Below are 22,185 nucleotides of genomic sequence, written 5' to 3'. Positions count from 1 at the left end.
CTTTTGTCAAAATGCTTCTAGTAAAAGTTCTCACTGTTCTAGAGTTTGTTTTGTTTTCTGCACATGCACGTGAGGCACAGAGGTATTCTGAGTGCACCAGAATTGTTATTTTATTTTTAATGGACAATCGTAAAAACAACCAATGTCATTTAAAAAAATTTAAAACAGAAGTAGAAGCTTTTCTGTAGTTGTAACATTACAAACTACATCCATTGTAAATATAGTAAGATTTACATTGTAACATATTCCAAGGTTTTTGTCATACAACAGACATAAATCTTACATATAATTAAAAAAAAACAGTATTGATCTTTCCTTGATTTGTTGTTATTATTTTTAAAACAATATTATATTTTATATAACCAGGACAGAAACATTAAATAAAATGTAAAACTGATAACTCCTGTATATATACAGGGAGTGCAGAATTATTAGGCAAATGAGTATTTTGACCACATCATCCTCTTTATGCATGTTGTCTTACTCCAAGTTGTATAGGCTCGAAAGCCTACTACCAATTAAGCATATTAGGTGATGTGCATCTCTGTAATGAGAAGGGGTGTGGTCTAATGACATCAACACCCTATATCAGGTGTGCATAATTATTAGGCAACTTCCTTTCCTTTGGCAAAATGGGTCAAAAGAAGGACTTGACAGGCTCAGAAAAGTCAAAAATAGTGAGATATCTTGCAGAGGGATGCAGCACTCTTAAAATTGCAAAGCTTCTGAAGCGTGATCATCGAACAATCAAGCGTTTCATTCAAAATAGTCAACAGGGTCGCAAGAAGCGTGTGGAAAAACCAAGGTGCAAAATAACTGCCCATGAACTGAGAAAAGTCAAGCGTGCAGCTGCCAAGATGCCACTTGCCACCAGTTTGGCCATATTTCAGAGCTTCAACATCACTGGAGTGCCCAAAAGCACAAGGTGTGCAATACTCAGAGACATGGCCAAGGTAAGAAAGGCTGAAAGACGACCACCACTGAACAAGACACACAAGCTGAAACATCAAGACTGGGCCAAGAAATATCTCAAGACTGATTTTTCTAAGGTTTAATGGACTGATGAAATGAGAGTGAGTCTTGATGGGCCAGATGGATGGGCCCGTGGCTGGATTGGTAAATGGCAGAGAGCTCCAGTCCGACTCAGACGCCAGCATGGTGGAGGTGGAGTACTGGTTTGGGCTGGTATCATCAAAGATGAGCTTGTGGGGCCTTTTCGGGTTGAGGATGGAGTCAAGCTCAACTCCCAGTCCTACTGCCAGTTTCTGGAAGACACCTTCTTCAATCAGTGGTACAGGAAGAAGTCTGCATCCTTCAAGAAAAACATGATTTTCATGCAGGGCAAAGCTCCATCACACGCGTCCAAGTACTCCACAGCGTGGCTGGCAAGAAAGGGTATAAAAGAAGAAAATCTAATGACATGGCCTCCTTGTTCACCTGATCTGAACCCCATTGAGAACCTGTGGTCCATCATCAAATGTGAGATTTACAAGGAGGGAAAACAGTACACCTCTCTGAACAGTGTCTGGGAGGCTGTGGTTGCTGCTGCACGCAATGTTGATGGTGAACAGATCAAAACACTGACAGAATCCATGGATGGCAGGCTTTTGAGTGTCCTTGCAAAGAAAGGTGGCTATATTGGTCACTGATTTGTTTTTGTTTTGTTTTTGAATGTGAGAAATGTATATTTGTGAATGTTGAGATGTTATATTGGTTTCACTGGTAAAAATAAATAATTGAAATGGGTATATATTTGTTTTTTGTTAAGTTGCCTAATAATTATGCACAGTAATAGTCACCTGCACACACAGATATCCCCCTAAAATAGCTATAACTAAAAACAAACTAAAAACTACTTCCAAAACTATTCAGCTTTGATATTAATGAGTTTTGTGGGTTCATTGAGAACATGGTTGTTGTTCAATAATAAAATTAATCCTCAAAAATACAACTTGCCTAATAATTCTGCACTCCCTGTATATATATATATATATATATATATATATATATATATATATATATATATATATATATTAGTGTGTCAGTTGTATACTCAGAAATGATCAGTGAATTGGGCGGTCTCTACACCTTTTAGCAAAAAAAAATTAAAATGGGGACAGAAGAAGAAAAAAATAAAATACATTTAAATATCAGTAAAAGCATGAGACGATTTAAGGGACACTAAACCCAATTTTTTCTTTCATGATTCAGATAGAGCATGACATTTTAAGTAACTTTCTAATTTACTCCTATTATCATTTTTTCTTCATTCTATTGCTATCTTTATTTTAAAAGCAGGAATGTAAATCTTAGCAGCCAGCCCATTTTTGGTTCAGCACCATGGATAGTGCTTGCTCATTGGAGGCTTACATTTACCCACCAATAAGCAAGCATAACCCAGGTTCTGAACCAAATTTTTTTCCCTATGCATCACATTCCTGCTTTTTAAAAAAAGATAGCAAGAGAATGAAGACAATTGCATGCTCTATCTGAATCATGAAAGAAAAAGATTGGGTTTAGTGTCCCTTTAATATCTCAAGGATGCCTCCAGAAATATCTTAGAATGCAAGAAAGGCATTAGCAGATGTTTTTGTACTTCTATTTCAAAAGATTGGATTAACTCTTGCCACTTATGGAGGAAGGACCTCAGACTAGTTCTCACATCTGTTGCTTTCTCTAAAAGGGAAGGAGGGAGCTGCATTTTGTACCCTGCATCTCAAAATGCATTTCCTAGCAATTTTAATTATTAAACTTAAATATGTGATATATGCAGCCTGTGACCCATTCCATTGCAAAAACACTTGCCTGGGCAGTAAACTAATTTGTATGTGGGGTTTTTTGCAAATCCAAAATTGAATTTTACATCTACATTATTTGATTAAAGGACAGTCAAAAAAATGTATGAAAAAGAGTCAGGCCTTCATATTTTGAGAACACATTTGTCCTCTCCCCCATACACTTAGATAGTCCTTAATATGACAAGTAAGCGTTGTGTAGTACCCTTGTTTGAGTTTCTCTCAGGACTGCAGAAAGAGTGGCCTTTCTCACCTTTTCTAGGCTATGACACACTTCCCCCCTTGTAATATTGCAGTCTATCTCCCCTCCCCATCCTTCTAAAGCTAAACCACATCTAAGCTCTTCTTACAAGAGTGATAGAAAATCTGTCTAATTTAAACTAAGCTTGGGAAATACAGAAAGGAGATTCCTTCAAAATCCCCCTGTCCTCCCGGATTAATGCACCCACAGAGTGCTTTAATAGTGCTTTAATTTTATGTAGGCATACAAGTGTTGTTTCCCCAGGTAAACAACGCACACGCACCCCACCATCCACCTGATTTAAAAGAAAACAAGATTCATCAGACCAGGCAACCTTCTTCCATGGCTCCATGGTCCGGTTCTGACGCTCCCCATTAAAGGCGCCTTTGGAGGTTGAAAGGGGTCATCATGGGCACCCTGACTGGTCTGGGCTATGCAGCCCATATGCAGCAAACTGAGATGCACTGTGTGTTCTGAAATATTTCTATCATGGCCAGCATTCATTTTCTCAGCAATTTCAGCATACATTAGTTTTTCTGCGTGATTGGACCAGAACAGTTAGCTTTCTCTGTGGTGAGAAAAAGTTAGTGAAGTCGCAAATTTGGAAGTCCTGAAGTTAGTGTGCAATGGCTTTCACTCAATCACAAACATTTTACTTCCAACTTGTAACACATCTGCTAACATGCATGCGTTAAAAGTTTACTTCTGGCAGTGTTTGCACAAGATGGAAAGTGCTAAATAGCACACCACTTGTAATCTGGCCTTAGTTGTCGGATGGTTGTAATCCGTTTCATTAGGCTGTCCTATAATCCGGTGACTGGAACTTCTCGCTAAATAGGTAATAATCTAGTCTAGCAATGAAGAAGACTTGCATTCTCCTCTGAGAACTCTTATGACTCTCCTCAGCACAGCAATCAGGCTTCTCTACTCACTGTGACAATAACTCCCCTGTAGCAGTGTCCCAGCTCTTAGGGGTAAACTGATTCCCCTAAAACTGCTTCAAGCTGCAATCTGCATATTTTAAAAGCCTCCAAGCTCTCTAAACTCCCAATCTATATCTAAAGAAGGGCTGGTAAGAAGGCCACTCACATAGTGGTGCAGAATAAGCAGCTCTGGTCTGTAGTGTTTCAGGAGCATGAAGCTTTCAAGGTGACAATATTGTCTATTTTTATTGAGCAGTAGGTAACACTGAACACCCACAGGTTAAAACAAGTTTCTGTGACACCCTTGTCTGTTGTCAAGATGGCCGCAGACTTTCATGCTCTTCTCAGTTTTTTTTTTCTCTCAGTTGTGGGTGAGGGAGTTTAATAGGCGTTATTGCCCAGGTGGTCATTCACACCCAAGACACAAATTCCAGTCCCTTGTCCAAACTCTGGACCCAATCAGGAAAGTGAGAAAGAACTGATATTGAGACTAAAAGGATAGATGTTTCTGCACAATGAACATGGACTGATAAGGTCAACTCATAAAACAAAAAAGGTTTTTTTTTCCCCCAGTCTGGAAATATGAAAAATGCTATATGGTACAAGGAAAAACAAAACAAACAAATAACAAGAATATAAAACATTTCTTCATGGTAACATCTTATCATGTATATTAGTATAAAATCCTGCAAAGTATTGTCTGTCATATACATGATTTAAGAACACAAAAACTAAACAAAGCAGACTTTTCAGAACACCTTTTTCATGAATACTTAATGACTGAACTAAGACATTGAAATTAAATTCTGATCTTTTTTTTCTCTTTTGAGATATTTTTTTAAAATACTACCAAAATATATAGATAAGTTTAGTATAATTTATAGGATTTTGTTAAGAATTGATTGCAGTAATAAAAATATTAATACCAGTTACCCTGGTTAGATAAAGAAATGGATATTGGGTCATAGGTTTTAGATTGTATAAAAAACATTTGTAGGCTAAACTGAGACATGTGGCAGTGTTTTCCAAATCCAATCCTAACAACCCATTTGTAATTTTTTATGCGGTTTTAATATAATTTAAATGTAAAGAAGCTTCAATTATTTTCTATTACTAAGTATGTTTTTACAGGTTCTCCACAACATAGCAAGGTATTTATTAATGGTCACACTCAATAATTCACCCATTATAGAGACATTCACTGAAATGTTTCCGTACTCATTCTAGGAAAATCTTAAATAACCCTTTAGCACTATATGCCATTTCTGTTATGAATTATTAAGAACACTTATCAAGTAGGGTGCTTGGAAATGGATCAAGATATGTCAGCAGCTACATTATGAATCTGTGTGAGTCAGAGTGGCTCAGAGGGGATGAATCTAAAAAGAGATGTGTGTTCAGGGAGATGAAATGGCTATAAAGTGATAAAGCAAGAGATGTGTAAAGATATTCCCTGAGGGGCTGTCTAAATGAGGCAGGAACACTAGCCCAGCACAGATTCCCTAATCAGATATACAGAATATCTTAATGTTCACCAGATAATTTATACTACACCTCTATTTTTCCTCCATTTTATTTATCTTTTTTTTTTCTTCAGACTGCTGCTCCTTAACTCGTCTGCTGCCTCTGAGGCTGTGGATATCAATCTTCCCGATCTCATATAATTGGGTTGATTGACATCCCCTGCTAGTGGCCGATTGGCCGCAAATCTGCAGGGGGCGGCATTGCACAAGCAGTTCACTAGAATTTCTACAGCGGATCATATCTGCCAGACATTTGATAACTCGTCCCCTAAATATTCAGCATAATAGCATGTCCTAAGGCTGTAGATAGTTAACCATGTACATTGAACAGTACCCTATCAAATAATGTTGAACATTTTTCTTGTAAATGATATGCTAAGTTGACTTGAAATTTGTGACAAATTAGTTAGAATGCCATTCAAACAATAGATAGGAAACACGATTGAAATAAAGATATAGGGGCCGATTTATTAAAGTGCAGACGGACATGAAATGATGTAGCGTATCATGTCCATCGCACATCGATAAATGCCAACAGCATTTATTGATTGGATAGTGCATGACATTTTAAATAATTATCCAATTTACGCCTAGTTTAGCTTAGTTCTCTTGGTATCCTTTATTAAAGAGTAATCTTAGGTGATCTTAGGAATGTGCACATGTTTTAAAGTAACAGTCTACTCCAGAATTGTTATTGTTTAAAAAGATAGATAATCCCTTTATTACTCATTCCCGAGCTTTGCATAACCAACACTAATACATTAATATACATTTTACCTCTGTGATCACCTTGTATCTCAGCCTCTGCAGACTGCACCCTTATTTCAGTTTTTTTTGATAGACTTGCATTTTAGCCAATAAGTGTGACTCATAAATAACACTGTTATCCATATGGCACACATGAACTAGCGCTTCCTAGCTTTGAAAACTGTAAAAATGCACTGAGATAAAATATGTTATTCAAGGGGCTAGCATATGAGCCTACCTAGGTTTAGCTTTCAACAAAGAATACCAATAGCAAAAAAAATGTGATGATTAAAATAAATTGGAAACTTGCCCTATCTGAATCATGAAAGTTTAATTTTGACTAGTTTGTCCCTTTAAGCCATCTTCCAGCAGTGCTTGCAACATTGTTTATAGCAGTGTTTTACATAGATACAAACACTGCTGTCAAAGACTGCTATATAGTTGTGCACACTCCTAAGCTCCTATCAGCCTACCTAGATTTAGTCTTCAACAACGTACAGTATATGTATGTATTTACAAATATGGATCCACCCTCCTGGTACAGCCACCTGGGCAAACACTCAAGATAAATAGAACACAATGAATAGTGATGCCTCAGGATTTTGTCACAGCAAGTCAAATTTATTGATTTTTCGGGGAGTACAATTCCCTTCTTCAGATTGAAGAAGAAGGGGGTTATACTCCCCGAAACATCAATATAATTTATTTAGCACCATTCTGTGTTAAAGTTCTTGGATTATTGCTTTTGGAAAAAAACTGCTGCATACATGCTGAAGTAATAGTTATTTAGTAATGGAAATGGGCCTATGCTTTGCTTGATCAGAAGCAGTAATGCTGTATTGTTCAAACCACTCAGTCACAGGATTTATTATGTACAAGGTCATTCTTTTATCCTTACAAGCGTCTTATATGTTTTTGGGTAATAATAGCTAATAACTAATAAACAACATTAAAAAAAGTTCTAAGCCACTTACATAGGTAATTGCTTTGCAAATAATACAATTATTATTATTATTATTAGCATCATATCAATTTGGAACACATCAAATTGATCAAGCAACATTTTGATTACAAATAATTAATATAAACACGACAACCCAAAGTTGCCATAATGAAAGAAAGTGATGGACGCCTATTTACAAAGAGAGTTTATTTGTAGATGCAGCTTAGAGTCTTCCTCTGAGATAACATTATTATTTAATTTTAAACTTATTACATGCTGCAATTATATTTTTGTAACTGTTGATTTAGTTTTAGTATATGTCATTATTTTATACAAGCTGAGAAGTGAATCTTTTCAATAATTATTCATATAACACAATTTTATTTTGTATACTCTATATAGAACTTTATTGTCTTTGTATTATGTGCATTCGATTTCGTCACAAATGCAAATTTGTGATGAAACAGAGATATTAGTTTTGTTTCCACAAATGCATCCCAGAATATAAAGAAAAGAATAAATAGTACAGAAAATAGTAATTTGTTTCCTTTAAATATTTAATCCTTACCTTAAGTGTGCATAATAACTCTGCTAACCAGGTTTGACCCCACATTCTCAATTCATTCTTCCTTTACCAATAAACACACTGTACTCCAATGTGGGTTTGAAAAGGCTGCAGCTTTGTTTATTAAATAACAACAACTTTATAAATATAACACTGTAACTTTTGAACCAACAAACGTGCTTGCCCCAAATCCTCCATATAAATCACACCCACCCCCCACCTAGGGGGAGGGCCTTCCTCATAACTCCTCCCCTGCTATCCTAGTAGGGGGTACCCGTCAATTTCTCTTAGGCGTAAGCCTCCAGAGACTAGTGCAAGCACCCCGCCACAGCTGCAACTCATGTGAACCACCTCGTAAATCTTCTGCCAACAGGGAGGGAGGGAGGGTGGGAACTTTGCCTCTCCGTTGCTCACCGGATCAAAGAGGGTTAGCCATGCTAATAGGAGGCTTTTAGTGCAGGCCCTGGGAGCCACGGCACTAAGCACTATTAGCGTGTCCAAGGCTCTGTGAAGAAGAGGAGCAGGTTAGTGCCGCTCTCCAGCTGGATAAGGGTAAGTATAAACTTTTTCACCTTTAGCTTTGGAAGATTTGCATGCATTTAACGAAATTTAATGAATATTTTTTCTAAAAAATTTGGCTGAACTGAATATTTCATGGCTGCACATGTCTGTCATAAACTATAATATTTTGAAAATAGATGCAGAATTTCCAATTTATGTTACCATAAAATGTTGATCTTTCTTTATGTATTTTTAAGTATTGAAGCTATTCTGTTGTGTGGAAAAAATGTTCCATTGATTAGAGATCTATTCTCTAGATAGGGCAGAACTAAACCTCTCTCACTCACTGTGACGTTAGATTCTTGACAGATTTTATATGACCAGTGGCATAACGCAAATAGAAGACAAAGGTTATAGAAAGAGAACAAATGCCAAAGGAAATAAAAAAGAGAACAAGTCATCTATAAACAGAAAACAGAAAAAAGGCAATTTAAAGCTAGATACTTACACTAGTTTGCAGTTGAAATAACAAGAAAATGAATATATATAGGGATAAAAGTGTGTATCAAAGTTACCTTATTGCTCTTCTTTCTGCACTATGGTAATATAAACATGTTATGTGTGCTCTGTTTTATCTCTCCTATTCAATAATGTGTAATTTGTATCAGGGCCGGACTGGGACCAAAAATAGGCCCTGGCATTTTAAGGCAAAGCAACCCACTCCCTCCCCCCATTTCCCCCATTTATGACAAGCATAATGTATTTGTTACACATGCAGACAGTCATATGCATGCACACAACACATACAGACACACCATATATACACCCACATAAACACACTCATAAGCACGCACACCACACATACACACCATCATATACACACACATTACATATACACAACCTCATATGTTAGCACACTACATAAACACACACTCACATGTATGCACACTACATATACACACACTGTATGCACACCACCCATACACACACTCATATGCATGCACACTACATATACACACACTCGTATGTATGCACACCACAGATACACACACTGGCCTAGATTTAGAGTTCGGCGGTAGCCGTCAAAACCAGCGTTAGAGGCTCCTAACGCTGGTTTTGGCCGCCCGCTGGTATTTGGAGTCAGTGATTAAAGGGTCTAACGCTCACTTTTCAGCCGCGACTTTTCCATACCGCAGATCCCCCTACGCCATTTGCGTAGCCTATATTTTCAATGGGATCTTTCTAACGCCGGTATTTAGAGTCGTTTCTGCAGTGAGCGTTAGAGCTCTAACGACAAGATTCCAGCCGCCTGAAAATAGCAGGAGTTAAGAGCTTTCTGGCTAACGCCGGTTTATAAAGCTCTTAACTACTGTGCTCTAAAGTACACTAACACCCATAAACTACCTATGTACCCCTAAACCGAGCTCCCCCCACATCGCCGCCACTCGATTAAAATTTTTAACCCCTAATCTGCCGACCGCCACCTACGTTATACTTATGTACCCCTAATCTGCTGCCCCTAACCCCGCCGACCCCTATATTATATTTATTAACCCCTAACTTGCCCCCCACAACGTCGCCGCAAGCTACTTAAAATAATTAACCCCTAATCTTCCGACCGCAAATCGCCGCCACCTACGTTATCCCTATGTACCCCTAATCTGCTGCCCCTAACACCGCCGACCCCTATGTTATATTTATTAACCCCTAATCTGCCCCCCTCAACGTCGCCGACACCTGCCTACACTTATTAACCCCTAATCTGCCGAGCGGACCTGAGCGCTACTATAATAAAGTTATTAACCCCTAATCCGCCTCACTAACCCTATCATAAATAGTATTAACCCCTAATCTGCCCTCCCTAACATCGCCGACACCTACCTTCAATTATTAACCCCTAATCTGCCGACCGGAGCTCACCGCTATTCTAATAAATGTATTAACCCCTAAAGCTAAGTCTAACCCTAACACTAACACCCCCCTAAGTTAAATATAATTTTTATCTAACGAAATAAATTAACTCTTATTAAATAAATGATTCCTATTTAAAGCTAAATACTTACCTGTAAAATAAATCCTAATATACCTACAATATAAATTATAATTATATTATAGCTATTTTAGGATTAATATTTATTTTACAGGCAACTTTGTAATTATTTTAACCAGGTACAATAGCTATTAAATAGTTAAGAACTATTTAATAGTTACCTAGTTAAAATAATTACAAATTTACCTGTAAAATAAATCCTAACCTAAGATATAATTAAACCTAACACTACCCTATCAATAAAATAATTAAATAAACTACCTACAATTACCTACAATTAACCTAACACTACACTATCAATAAATTAATTAAACACAATTGCTACAAATAAATACAATTAAATAAACTATCTAAAGTACAAAAAATAAAAAAGAACTAAGTTACAGAAAATAAAAAAATATTTACAAACATAAGAAAAATATTACAACAATTTTAAACTAATTACACCTACTCTAAGCCCCCTAATAAAATAACAAAGACCCCCAAAATAAAAAATTCCCTACCCAATTCTAAAATACAAAAATTACAAGCTCTTTTACCTTACCAGCCCTGAACAGGGCCCTTTGCGGGGCATGCCCCAAGAATTTCAGCTCTTTTGCCTGTAAAAAAAAACATACAATACCCCCCCCCAACATTACAACCCACCACCCACATACCCCTAATCTAACCCAAACCCCCTTAAATAAACCTAACACTAATCCCCTGAAGATCTTCCTACCTTGTCTTCACCATCCAGGTATCACCGATCCGTCCTGGCTCCAAGATCTTCATCCAACCCAAGCGGGGGTTGGCGATCCATAATCCGGTGCTCCAAAGTCTTCCTCCTATCCGGCAAGAAGAGGACATCCGGACCGGCAAACATCTTCTCCAAGCGGCATCTTCTATGTTCTTCCATCCGATGACGACCGGCTCCATCTTGAAGACCTCCAGCGCGGATCCATCCTCTTCTTCCGACGACTAGACGACGAATGACGGTTCCTTTAAGGGACGTCATCCAAGATGGCGTCCCTCGAATTCCGATTGGCTGATAGGATTCTATCAGCCAATCGGAATTAAGGTAGGAATTTTCTGATTGGCTGATGGAATCAGCCAATCAGAATCAAGTTCAATCCGATTGGCTGATCCAATCAGCCAATCAGATTGAGCTCGCATTCTATTGGCTGTTCCGATCAGCCAATAGAATGCGAGCTCAATCTGATTGGCTGATTGGATCAGCCAATCGGATTGAACTTGATTCTGATTGGCTGATTCCATCAGCCAATCAGAAAATTCCTACCTTAATTCCGATTGGCTGATAGAATCCTATCAGCCAATCGGAATTCGAGGGACGCCATCTTGGATGACGTCCCTTAAAGGAACCGTCATTCGTCGTCTAGTCGTCGGAAGAAGAGGATGGATCCGCGCTGGAGGTCTTCAAGATGGAGCCGGTCGTCATCGGATGGAAGAACATAGAAGATGCCGCTTGGAGAAGATGTTTGCCGGTCCGGATGTCCTCTTCTTGCCGGATAGGAGGAAGACTTTGGAGCACCGGATTATGGATCGCCAACCCCCGCTTGGGTTGGATGAAGATCTTGGAGCCAGGACGGATCGGTGATACCTGGATGGTGAAGACAAGGTAGGAAGATCTTCAGGGGATTAGTGTTAGGTTTATTTAAGGGGGTTTGGGTTAGATTAGGGGTATGTGGGTGGTGGGTTGTAATGTTGGGGGGGGGGGTATTGTATGTTTTTTTTTACAGGCAAAAGAGCTGAAATTCTTGGGGCATGCCCCGCAAAGGGCCCTGTTCAGGGCTGGTAAGGTAAAAGAGCTTGTAATTTTTGTATTTTAGAATAGGGTAGGGAATTTTTTATTTTGGTGGTCTTTGTTATTTTATTAGGGGGCTTAGAGTAGGTGTAATTAGTTTAAAATTGTTGTAATATTTTTCTTATGTTTGTAAATATTTTTTTATTTTCTGTAACTTAGTTCTTTTTTATTTTTTGTACTTTAGATAGTTTATTTAATTGTATTTATTTGTAGCAATTGTGTTTAATTAATTTATTGATAGTGTAGTGTTAGGTTAATTGTAGGTAATTGTAGGTAGTTTATTTAATTATTTTATTGATAGGGTAGTGTTAGGTTTAATTATATCTTAGGTTAGGATTTATTTTACAGGTAAATTTGTAATTATTTTAACTAGGTAACTATTAAATAGTTCTTAACTATTTAATAGCTATTGTACCTGGTTAAAATAATTACAAAGTTGCCTGTAAAATAAATATTAATCCTAAAATAGCTATAATATAATTATAATTTATATTGTAGCTATATTAGGATTTATTTTACAGGTAAGTATTTAGCTTTAAATAGGAATCATTTATTTAATAAGAGTTAATTTATTTCGTTAGATAAAAATTATATTTAACTTAGGGGGGTGTTAGTGTTAGGGTTAGACTTAGCTTTAGGGGTTAATACATTTATTAGAATAGCGGTGAGCTCCGGTCGGCAGATTAGGGGTTAATAATTGAAGGTAGGTGTCGGCGATGTTAGGGAGGGCAGATTAGGGGTTAATACTATTTATGATAGGGTTAGTGAGGCGGATTAGGGGTTAATAACTTTATTATAGTAGCGCTCAGGTCCGCTCGGCAGATTAGGGGTTAATAAGTGTAGGTAGGTGTCGGCGACGTTGTGGGGGGCAGATTAGGGGTTAATAAATATAACATAGGGGTCGGCGATGTTAGGGGCAGCAGATTAGGGGTACATAGGGATAACGTAGGTGGCGGCGGTTTACGGAGCGGCAGATTAGGGGTTAAAAGTGTAATGCAGGGGTCAGCGATAGCGGGGGCGGCAGATTAGGGGTTAATAAGTGTAAGGTTAGGGGTGTTTAGACTCGGGGTACATGTTAGAGTGTTAGGTGCAGACGTAGGAAGTGTTTCCCCATAGGAAACAATGGGGCTGCGTTAGGAGCTGAACGCTGCTTTTTTGCAGGTGTTAGGTTTTTTTTCAGCTCAAACAGCCCCATTGTTTCCTATGGGAGAATCGTGCACGAGCACGTTTTTGAGGCCGGCCGCGTCCGTAAGCAACTCTGGTATCGAGAGTTGCATTTGCGGTAAATATGCTCTACGCTCCTTTTTTGGAGCCTAACGCAGCATTTGTTTGAACTCTCGATACCAGAGTTAAATTTATGGTGCGGCCAGAAAAAAACCCGCGGAGCGTTAACAGCCCTTTTACCGCCAAACTCTAAATCTAGGCCACTGTATGCACACCACCCATACACACACTCATATGCATGCACACTACATATACACACACTCACATGTATGCACACTACATATACACACACTGTATGCACACCACCCATACACACACTCATATGCATGCACACTACATATACACACACTCACATGTATGCACACTACATATACACACACTGTATGCACACCACCCATACACACACTCATATGCATGCACAGTACATATACACACACTCGTATGTATGCACACCACAGATACACACACTGTATGCACACCACCCATACACACACTCATATGCATGCACACTACATATACATACACTCATATGTATGCATACTACATATACACACACTGTATGCACACCACCCATACACACACTCATATGCATGCACACTACATATACACACACTCACATGTATGCACACTACATATGCACACCACCCATACACAGACTCATATGCATGCACACTACATATACACACACTCACATGTATGCACACTACATATACACACACTGTATGCACACCACCCATACACACACTCATATGCATGCACACTACATATACACACACTCGTATGCATACACACCACAGATACACACACTCATATGTATGCACACTACATACACTCATATGCACCCATACACACACATATGCACGCACACTGCATATACACACACTCATATGCACACATACACACACTCTCATATGCATGAACACTACATATACACACACATATGTATGCACACCACACATACACACCCTCCTATGCATGTGCACTACTAATATATACATGCATATGTATGCACACTACATATACCACACATACACACACTCATATGCACGCACCCTACATATACATACACTCATATGCACGCACACTACATATATACACACACACTCATATGTAAGCACACCACACATACACACACTCATATGTATGCACACCACACATACACACACACACTCATGTGTGCACACCACACAAACACACACTCATATGCACACACACCACATATAAAACACTCATATGCACGCACACTACATAAACACACAGTCATATGTATACATACCACACATACACGCACTCATATACACACACTACAAAATCTCTATTTTCGTTTCATCTGACCATAGAACCCGTTCCCATTTGAAGTTCCATTAGTGTTTGGCAAACTGAAGATGCTTGTGGGGTTTCTTTGAATGAGAGTAGAGTTTAGAGACTTCCGACCCCAAGACGCAACTAACCTCTGCAATTCTCCAGCTGTGATCCTTGGAGATATTTTGGCCACTCGAACCATCCTCTTCACAGTGTGTTGAGACAATATAGACACACATCCTTTTCCAAATTGATTTATAACAGTTCCAGTTGACTGGAACGTCTAAAATTATTGCCCACCCTATGAAACAGGAAGTCATGGTTGAGCAATTTCCTGTTCCTAGTCACCAGAGGTGCTATGATATTAATAATAATATAATCAGGTTGATGTTATCTGGAGGGCTAAAATAGCTGATATAGCCAAAACACAACAAAAGTAAAGTCAGCTATAATAGTGTTCTTGCTAGCCCTCAAAAAATCAAAATCTAACACATTTCTTATAAAAAGAAGAGAGATTGTTATCCCTAGTTGGTGAAGGCTGAGAATAACTCATAGAGGGCTATAATATGAGCATCAAATGTATGCAATAGCAAGGACAACTTGCTGCTCAAACATACTATGCTTTGCTGTCTCGGTCACTAACAGCAGATCAATACCGATTTTATTCAAAGCCCCAGATCAGGCTATAAAATCATTGAGATGTAGGCCTATTATATAAAGGAAATCTATATGAGGCTCAACTAAATTAATTATCCAAAGCTATTATCATACATATCTATTGGTACTATATAGCAAAGCGCCCCCACTGGAAAGACCATACTCGGTAAAGAGAATTGTCATATAGTGTATTAACTATGATTAACAATAAAAATTAAACTGTTCTAGCTTGTATCTAGCTTCTATGTCCACTTATCAATCAGCCCTGCTATCAAAATATTATTTACGTTTTAAGTAATATCATAAATGTTATGGGTATTAATATATGTCCACAAAATATAAGAACCATGTGGTAAAGCAGTGACTGTTCATGTAACCTACCAGAGTACTATCAATAAGTTGCCACCATAAGTGTCACTCAGCTTCAGTGTAGGTTGCAGCTGTAATGCTAGGTTGATATATGTCACACATTATGTAATGGTATTTAAACTGGTGTTTCATACTTTCCTCTTCTCTCCGGAGCCTGTTGGCCATTTTCCCTCAACACCTTTAAAACCCCAACAGTAAGCTCAGCCCTCTCTCTCTTTCTTATGTCTCTATTATCTTTTCTGAATGCTGCTCTGTCGATAACAATTTCTGCTTTTTTGCAGTAATGGAGTGAAAATGTTGCATCCATCTGCATGCTGGCTTGGATTTTGTCTGTGGCACAGACAAAATCCAAGCCAGCATGCAGATGGATGCAACATTTTCACTCCATTACTGCAAAAAAGCAGAAATTGTTATCGACCGAGCCGCATTCAGAAAACTAGGAGGGCTGCAACAGCGCTGCTTGATATGAGGGTTTTGTTACACTTACACTTTTTGCTTTGTATTTGTTTAGCGACAAAGGGTTAAAAAAATTATATTCCTAAAAGCTCAGTTACAGCTCTGTATAACGTAAGTGAAACTCACACTCCACTACTGTAAGGATTAGGCAAGTGAACGGACGTATCCAATGTATTTATTACAACATATTAAAAACACAACACACATGGACTATACACAGAACAGCAAAGTCCAGAAGGGTTACAAGGCAGCAATGATCAGCATAAGCACATCACAGTGCAGTTATGCTAGCAAGGGACACATGATGAAATCACAAGCTTTAGCAGGCAAGACATAAAAACATAGATTTTGACACCAGATAAGAACCATAGACCCAACAGTTCTGGCCAAAATTTCCTAAAAGCGTAAACTTATCTAGCTTATCCTAGGTATCCCACAGTGTTTATTATTACCACCTCTAATGAAAGTTTATTCCACAAATTGATTAACCTTTCTGTAAAGAAGTGTTTCCAGTGCAGAGGGTAAACGTATGCAGCTCTGAGAACAGCAATACATCTAACAGTTGATCTTATATAGTGCTATTATGCTGGAAAGTAACAACAATGGAAAACTCACCTACTAACCAATTGTCAGATCCAAAACACCACAAGAGGTGAGCACATATGATTCCCAATAGGAATGTATACTAAAGAAAAAACTTGTTAGACCACACACAAATGTAAAAATCAGGTGGGCCAGGCTTATCTGATAAAAGCTCAGGTCACATTTAGGGACATTTATTTTGGCATCAGGGTTCCAGGAACCTGTACACCTTCCACAGTAAAATAATGGACAGATTTGCCATGTCAGATACTATTGTCAAGAATGCATGGGTGCAAAAAAAGATAAAGAACATGCAAAGAATGTTTGAAATATAAAAATAAGAAGTAAATGTTTTATATGGAGCAAACAAGAACAGTTAGAGATATTATTGGGAAATGATGTGAAAATAGTCTGATCTACACCTTATTTTTACTTTTATAATCAGAAGCAAGAGCACAAAATGGATCAATAGTTATGACCCAGGCTGCTACTAGATATGTGACAGGCAGCTGGTGACTAGAACTAGAAACAGAACAGGCTGCTGATATTTTAAAAATGCCTCTTGTTAATTGGTGGCATTCTGTTCTTTCCAGTGATTAATGTAGGCAATGTTTTAAACTTTATATTTTTATTGAAAATTATATCTGATAATACATATCATTGGAGACACAGCTCCACATTGTGACATTTCCATTCATTGTCATCTTAAATTGTACATATGTTAAAAAAAAAGGAAAACTGAAAAACAGAAACCAACAAAGTATTAACACATTAGACACATCAATACATCAAATCAAATATACTTTACCCCGGGTGTCCAAGCTTCGGGAATAAAACCTATGCTATTCGTGACCAATTCACTTCCTGGCCTAATTAAGGCCATCTTTGTAAAAGATACTTAATTGCCAGACTTATTCTCTGTCTCCAGTAAATACATTTTTCCTTGTTCATTTTTACTCTTAAACCTGAGATTAGAGACCATTCTAAGATGACACCATCTATCTGGTGTCTCTAAAAAAACTACCCTCCTTCGGGTATCCATTGATTTTCTCAAAACCCTTCATGTGTTCTATCCGATTGATTAGGACTACTTTCTCAACCTCTTCTATATCTACCATTCGTCAGTGTCAGTATAACATCTCCCAATTTTTATAAGAGAAACCTGTTTACTGCAGGCGAGAGTGTCGAAGGCCAGGGGGGGGGGGAACACCAAAAAAAAAAAAAACCCTCTTACGCTTTTCTTTTTTTTTTTATTCATATCCAGGATGGATGTGTTGCCTCATCTCCTCACCGAATGTGCCGGTAAAGTGCCTGCTACTACTAAATTTAGAAAAGGCACTGAGCTTTGTAGAGGATCAAGAAACTGCTGCTGTAAAGCCCTCGGCCAGGCTTCGATATACTTTCCCCACTTGCTGAAATACCTTTTATAATGTTTCTCTCGACTTTTTAGATCCTGTCTTTCCACTGTCATTTGAAATTTCATGTTGTTTATAAACTCCTTCATATTTGGCACCTCTTTATGTTTCCATTTCCGGAATATGAGACTGCGTGTTGCCATAATGGCCAAATTTGTAAGATTTTTATCTCCTATATTTTCCGTCTGGTACAAAAAAAATATCTGTATTGCTTCCAAATTTATTTTAACAGTTAAATATTTGTTGAGCCAGAACTGAATTTTCCGCCAGAATTGCTGTACTTTCGGGCAGCTCCACAAACAATGCATCAAGTCCGCTTTTACGTAATTACATTTGTAACAGCTTATTGGGGCTGTTCTGGCCCAACCGCTGATTCTTTCTGGCGTCAAATAAAAATTATTTATCAATTTTGCATGCGACTCTCGCCAACTGATTCTCTCCGTAGCTTCTTCCGCCCTTTTAATACTATCCATTATATTTTCGCTTTCTATGGAAGGAAAATATCTAAGAAATTTTTCCGTATTCAAATTTATTTGTCTCATTCCTAATCTCTGTATTATATTCTGATACCATATAGCTATAGACCGTTTTCCAGCCTGATATAATTTTAGGCCCGGCTCAATCAGGGGCTGACTCCAGTCCGCACCGTATCTCATGATGTGAGTATCTATATAGTGTCTTAGCTGTAGGTATGTGTAAAAATGTTTGGCGGGTAAATTATATTCTGCCGCCAAACTCTCGAAGGTTCGTGTTGATCCCTCCGGCCCCGTTGTTATTTGTGAGAAGTATTTCAAACCCATGCCTTGCCATTCACAAAAGATCCTATTATGTAACCCCGGTGAAAAATCTACACACCCAACAATCGGCAGCAGTGCTGACACTTGATATTCTTTGCCCACTGTATCACAGTATTTTTTCCATGCCCAGACTATACTAGTAAATGTTACTGAATTCGCCACATTACTTGGTAAATTCCTATATGGACAATGCAATATTGCTTTCAGATTGAAAGGTTTGACCATCTCAGTTTCCAGTTTATAATAAGTAATATATTCTGACTCGGTCAACCAGTCTATTCCAAATTTAATCAAGGTTACATAATTGTAGTACCTAATGTTAGGGAGGGCAAACCCACCATGTTTTTTTGCATAACTCAGTTTTTCAGTTGATATGCGGGCCTTCTGCTTGCCCCAAATAAATAATAAACATGCTCTATTATATTTGTCAATATCTTTCTTTTTAATTACTAATGGTAGGTTTTGCAGACGAAATAATATCTTTGGGAAGAAAATTGTTTTTATCAGTATAATACGTGCAGATAGCGACAAATAATACACGTTCCACTTTCCTATTTCTGATTCCATATTATCGAATAATTCTTTATAATTCAGCTGGTACCACTCACCAGGATTCCGTGAAATTTTGATCCCTAGATAACTAATATACTGGACATCTTTAAAAATTGTATTCTGGCTCGCCTTGGTTTTATTTATCCATAAGATTTCGGATTTCTCGGGGTTTATTTTGTAGCCTGTGAATGAGCTAAATACCTTGATAATCTGTAGAAGTTGTGGGATACAAATAACTGTGTCGTACAAAAAGAATAAAATGTCATCCGCATAGAGCGAGATCGTCATTCTTTCCGCCCCTATCTGCAGTGGGGCTACTTTATGTCTAATATATATGGCAAGTGGTTCAAGCGCAATGTCGAACAATAAAGGGGAGAGTGGACACCCTTGACGAGTTCCCCTTTCGAGGACTATTGGTTTGGATAATTCCCCATTAATTAACAGCTGTGATTTCTGTGTCTTATAAATCAGTTTAATCAGGTCGAGCAGTGCACCGGCAAGGCCGAATTTCTCCAGAGATTCAAAGAGGTGATCCCATCCTATAGAATCAAATGCCTTTTCGGCGTCTATTGTCACTAATGCAATATCTTTATCTACCTGGTTCCTTCTCTTCCCTGAGGTGCCCTGCCCGGCCCCAAAAAAGTGCTCCACCGTTGCTAGCACCCTTCTCATATTACGCACATAATTCCTTCCTGGTACGAACCCAACCTGATCTGGATGTGGATGTATTAGATCTGATATTACTTTTTATTAATCTATCCGCTATTATAGACATTAATATCTTGTAGTCATGATTTAATAATGAGATAGGGCGATACGATGATAGATTTGTAGCATCTTTCCCTTTTTTAATATTAATGATATGATTGCGTCCGAGAAATAAGGGGATTTCATATCTTTCTTGATATAGTACCTGTTATATAACTTAGTTAACGTCCCTATTATTATTTCTGAAGTCATCTTGTAAAATTCAGCCGAGAGGCCATCCGGCCCAGGAGCTTTTCCTGATTTGGCTTTTTGAATAGCTCTTAACACCTCTCCTTCCAGAATTGGGGCATTAATCTGCTGTAGTGCCTCTGGCGTTACTTTAGGAGTTTTTATCTGCTCCCAAAATTGTTGCTTACTTTCTGTGCTTACTTCCTCCTTTGAGTATAGCTTTTGGTAATATTGAAAGAATACTTCTTTAATTGCTGTAGGACTGGTATATGTATTCTTGCCTTCCTTAATCATGGAAATTATATTGCGTTTCTTACGAAATTTAGTTATCTTGACTAAATGTTTTGCCGAAACTGTAATCCTTGAAATCTTGCCCTACATTTTGCCTCATCATGTGCCCATTTTTCTTTCATAAATTGTTCCCTTTCTGTTTTTGCATATACATATTTTTCCCAATTAACCCGGTTAGAGCTGTTCAAGTACCTCACATATGCACTTCTAACTTGGTTTGCCAGCTGAATTTCTCTCGCCTTATTTTTACGATTTAAGTTGACCATATATACCTTTATCTCGCCGCGTATGACCGCTTTACCTGCCTCCCACAAGATCTCCAGCTTATCGGTATAATCTCTATTAAGTGCGATGTACTCTTTCCACTTGTTTGAGGACCCAGTTACTAAATTTTGGGTTATCTGACATATAACCAGGGAATCTGAAAGTATTTGCCTTAGAGCTCATCCTATTATGGAATAATATGCTGAAACTAATTATTGAATGGTCCGATAATATTATCTCTTCTATGTGTGTCCTAATTTCATGTTTTAATAGATATTCATCTATTAAGAACATATCTATTCTTGAAAAACATTGATGCGCCTTAGATTCGCATGTATAGGATCGTTCGTCTGGATGTTGCAGACGCCATATGTCGTGTACTTTAATAGTTTTCAGAAAATTGCGAAAAATTCTTGCCTCCCACCTTAGATCTATCGCTGTCAGGATATGGCGTTGTATTCATGTCGCCTGCTATTATCAGATTCTGGCCTAAATACGGTGTCAGTTCCTTTATTATCTGTTGCCAAAAATTAACTTCAAATGTGTTGGGTGCGTATATATTACACAGGGTCCATATTCTATCGTCTATTTTGATTTGCATAATAATAAATCTACCCTGAGGGTCCAATTTTGCTTTTAATATCTCATAATCCAAACTTCTATTCAATAGAATAGCTACCCCGCATTTACGTGACACGCATGGGGTTGCAATGACTTCTGCCAGCCAATTAGTTCTTAATTCATCTATTTCAGCAGCTTTTAGGTGCAGTTCTTGCAGAAATATGATATCGGGCTTTTGCTTTTTCAATAATTTAAAAATGTTCTTGCGTTTAATGGGGGAGGTTATCCCTCCCACATTCCATGATACAAAATTAATTGACGCACTCATCCTTTGCTAATCTATTAGGTGAAAGAGGAAAAAAAAAAAAAACGTGCAATCCCCACCCCCTGGACCTCCCCCTCTTCATCTGTTTCTCTATTCCTCAACATCCTCTTTCTGTGTTCGTGATGACCTACTGATACCCTATATTTCTATATTATTTTCAGTACAAAAAGCTTTTGCTTCTTCCACCGTGTTGAGTGCTATGACACCGTCCATCCCCAGTACCGTGATTTTAGCTGGATATCTCATAGTGGCTCTCAACCCTGCTTTTATCAGCCCTGTGCAGTAGCACGCCTTTTCCCCGATGTCTCTACCGAAAAATCCTGAAAAATCAGAATTGGTTTGTCCCCTATCTAGTCTTTCTATAG

Source organism: Bombina bombina, chromosome 6, assembly GCF_027579735.1.
Source record: "Bombina bombina isolate aBomBom1 chromosome 6, aBomBom1.pri, whole genome shotgun sequence".
Lineage (NCBI taxonomy): Eukaryota > Metazoa > Chordata > Amphibia > Anura > Bombinatoridae > Bombina > Bombina bombina.
Note: the sequence above shows the minus strand (reverse complement) of the source record.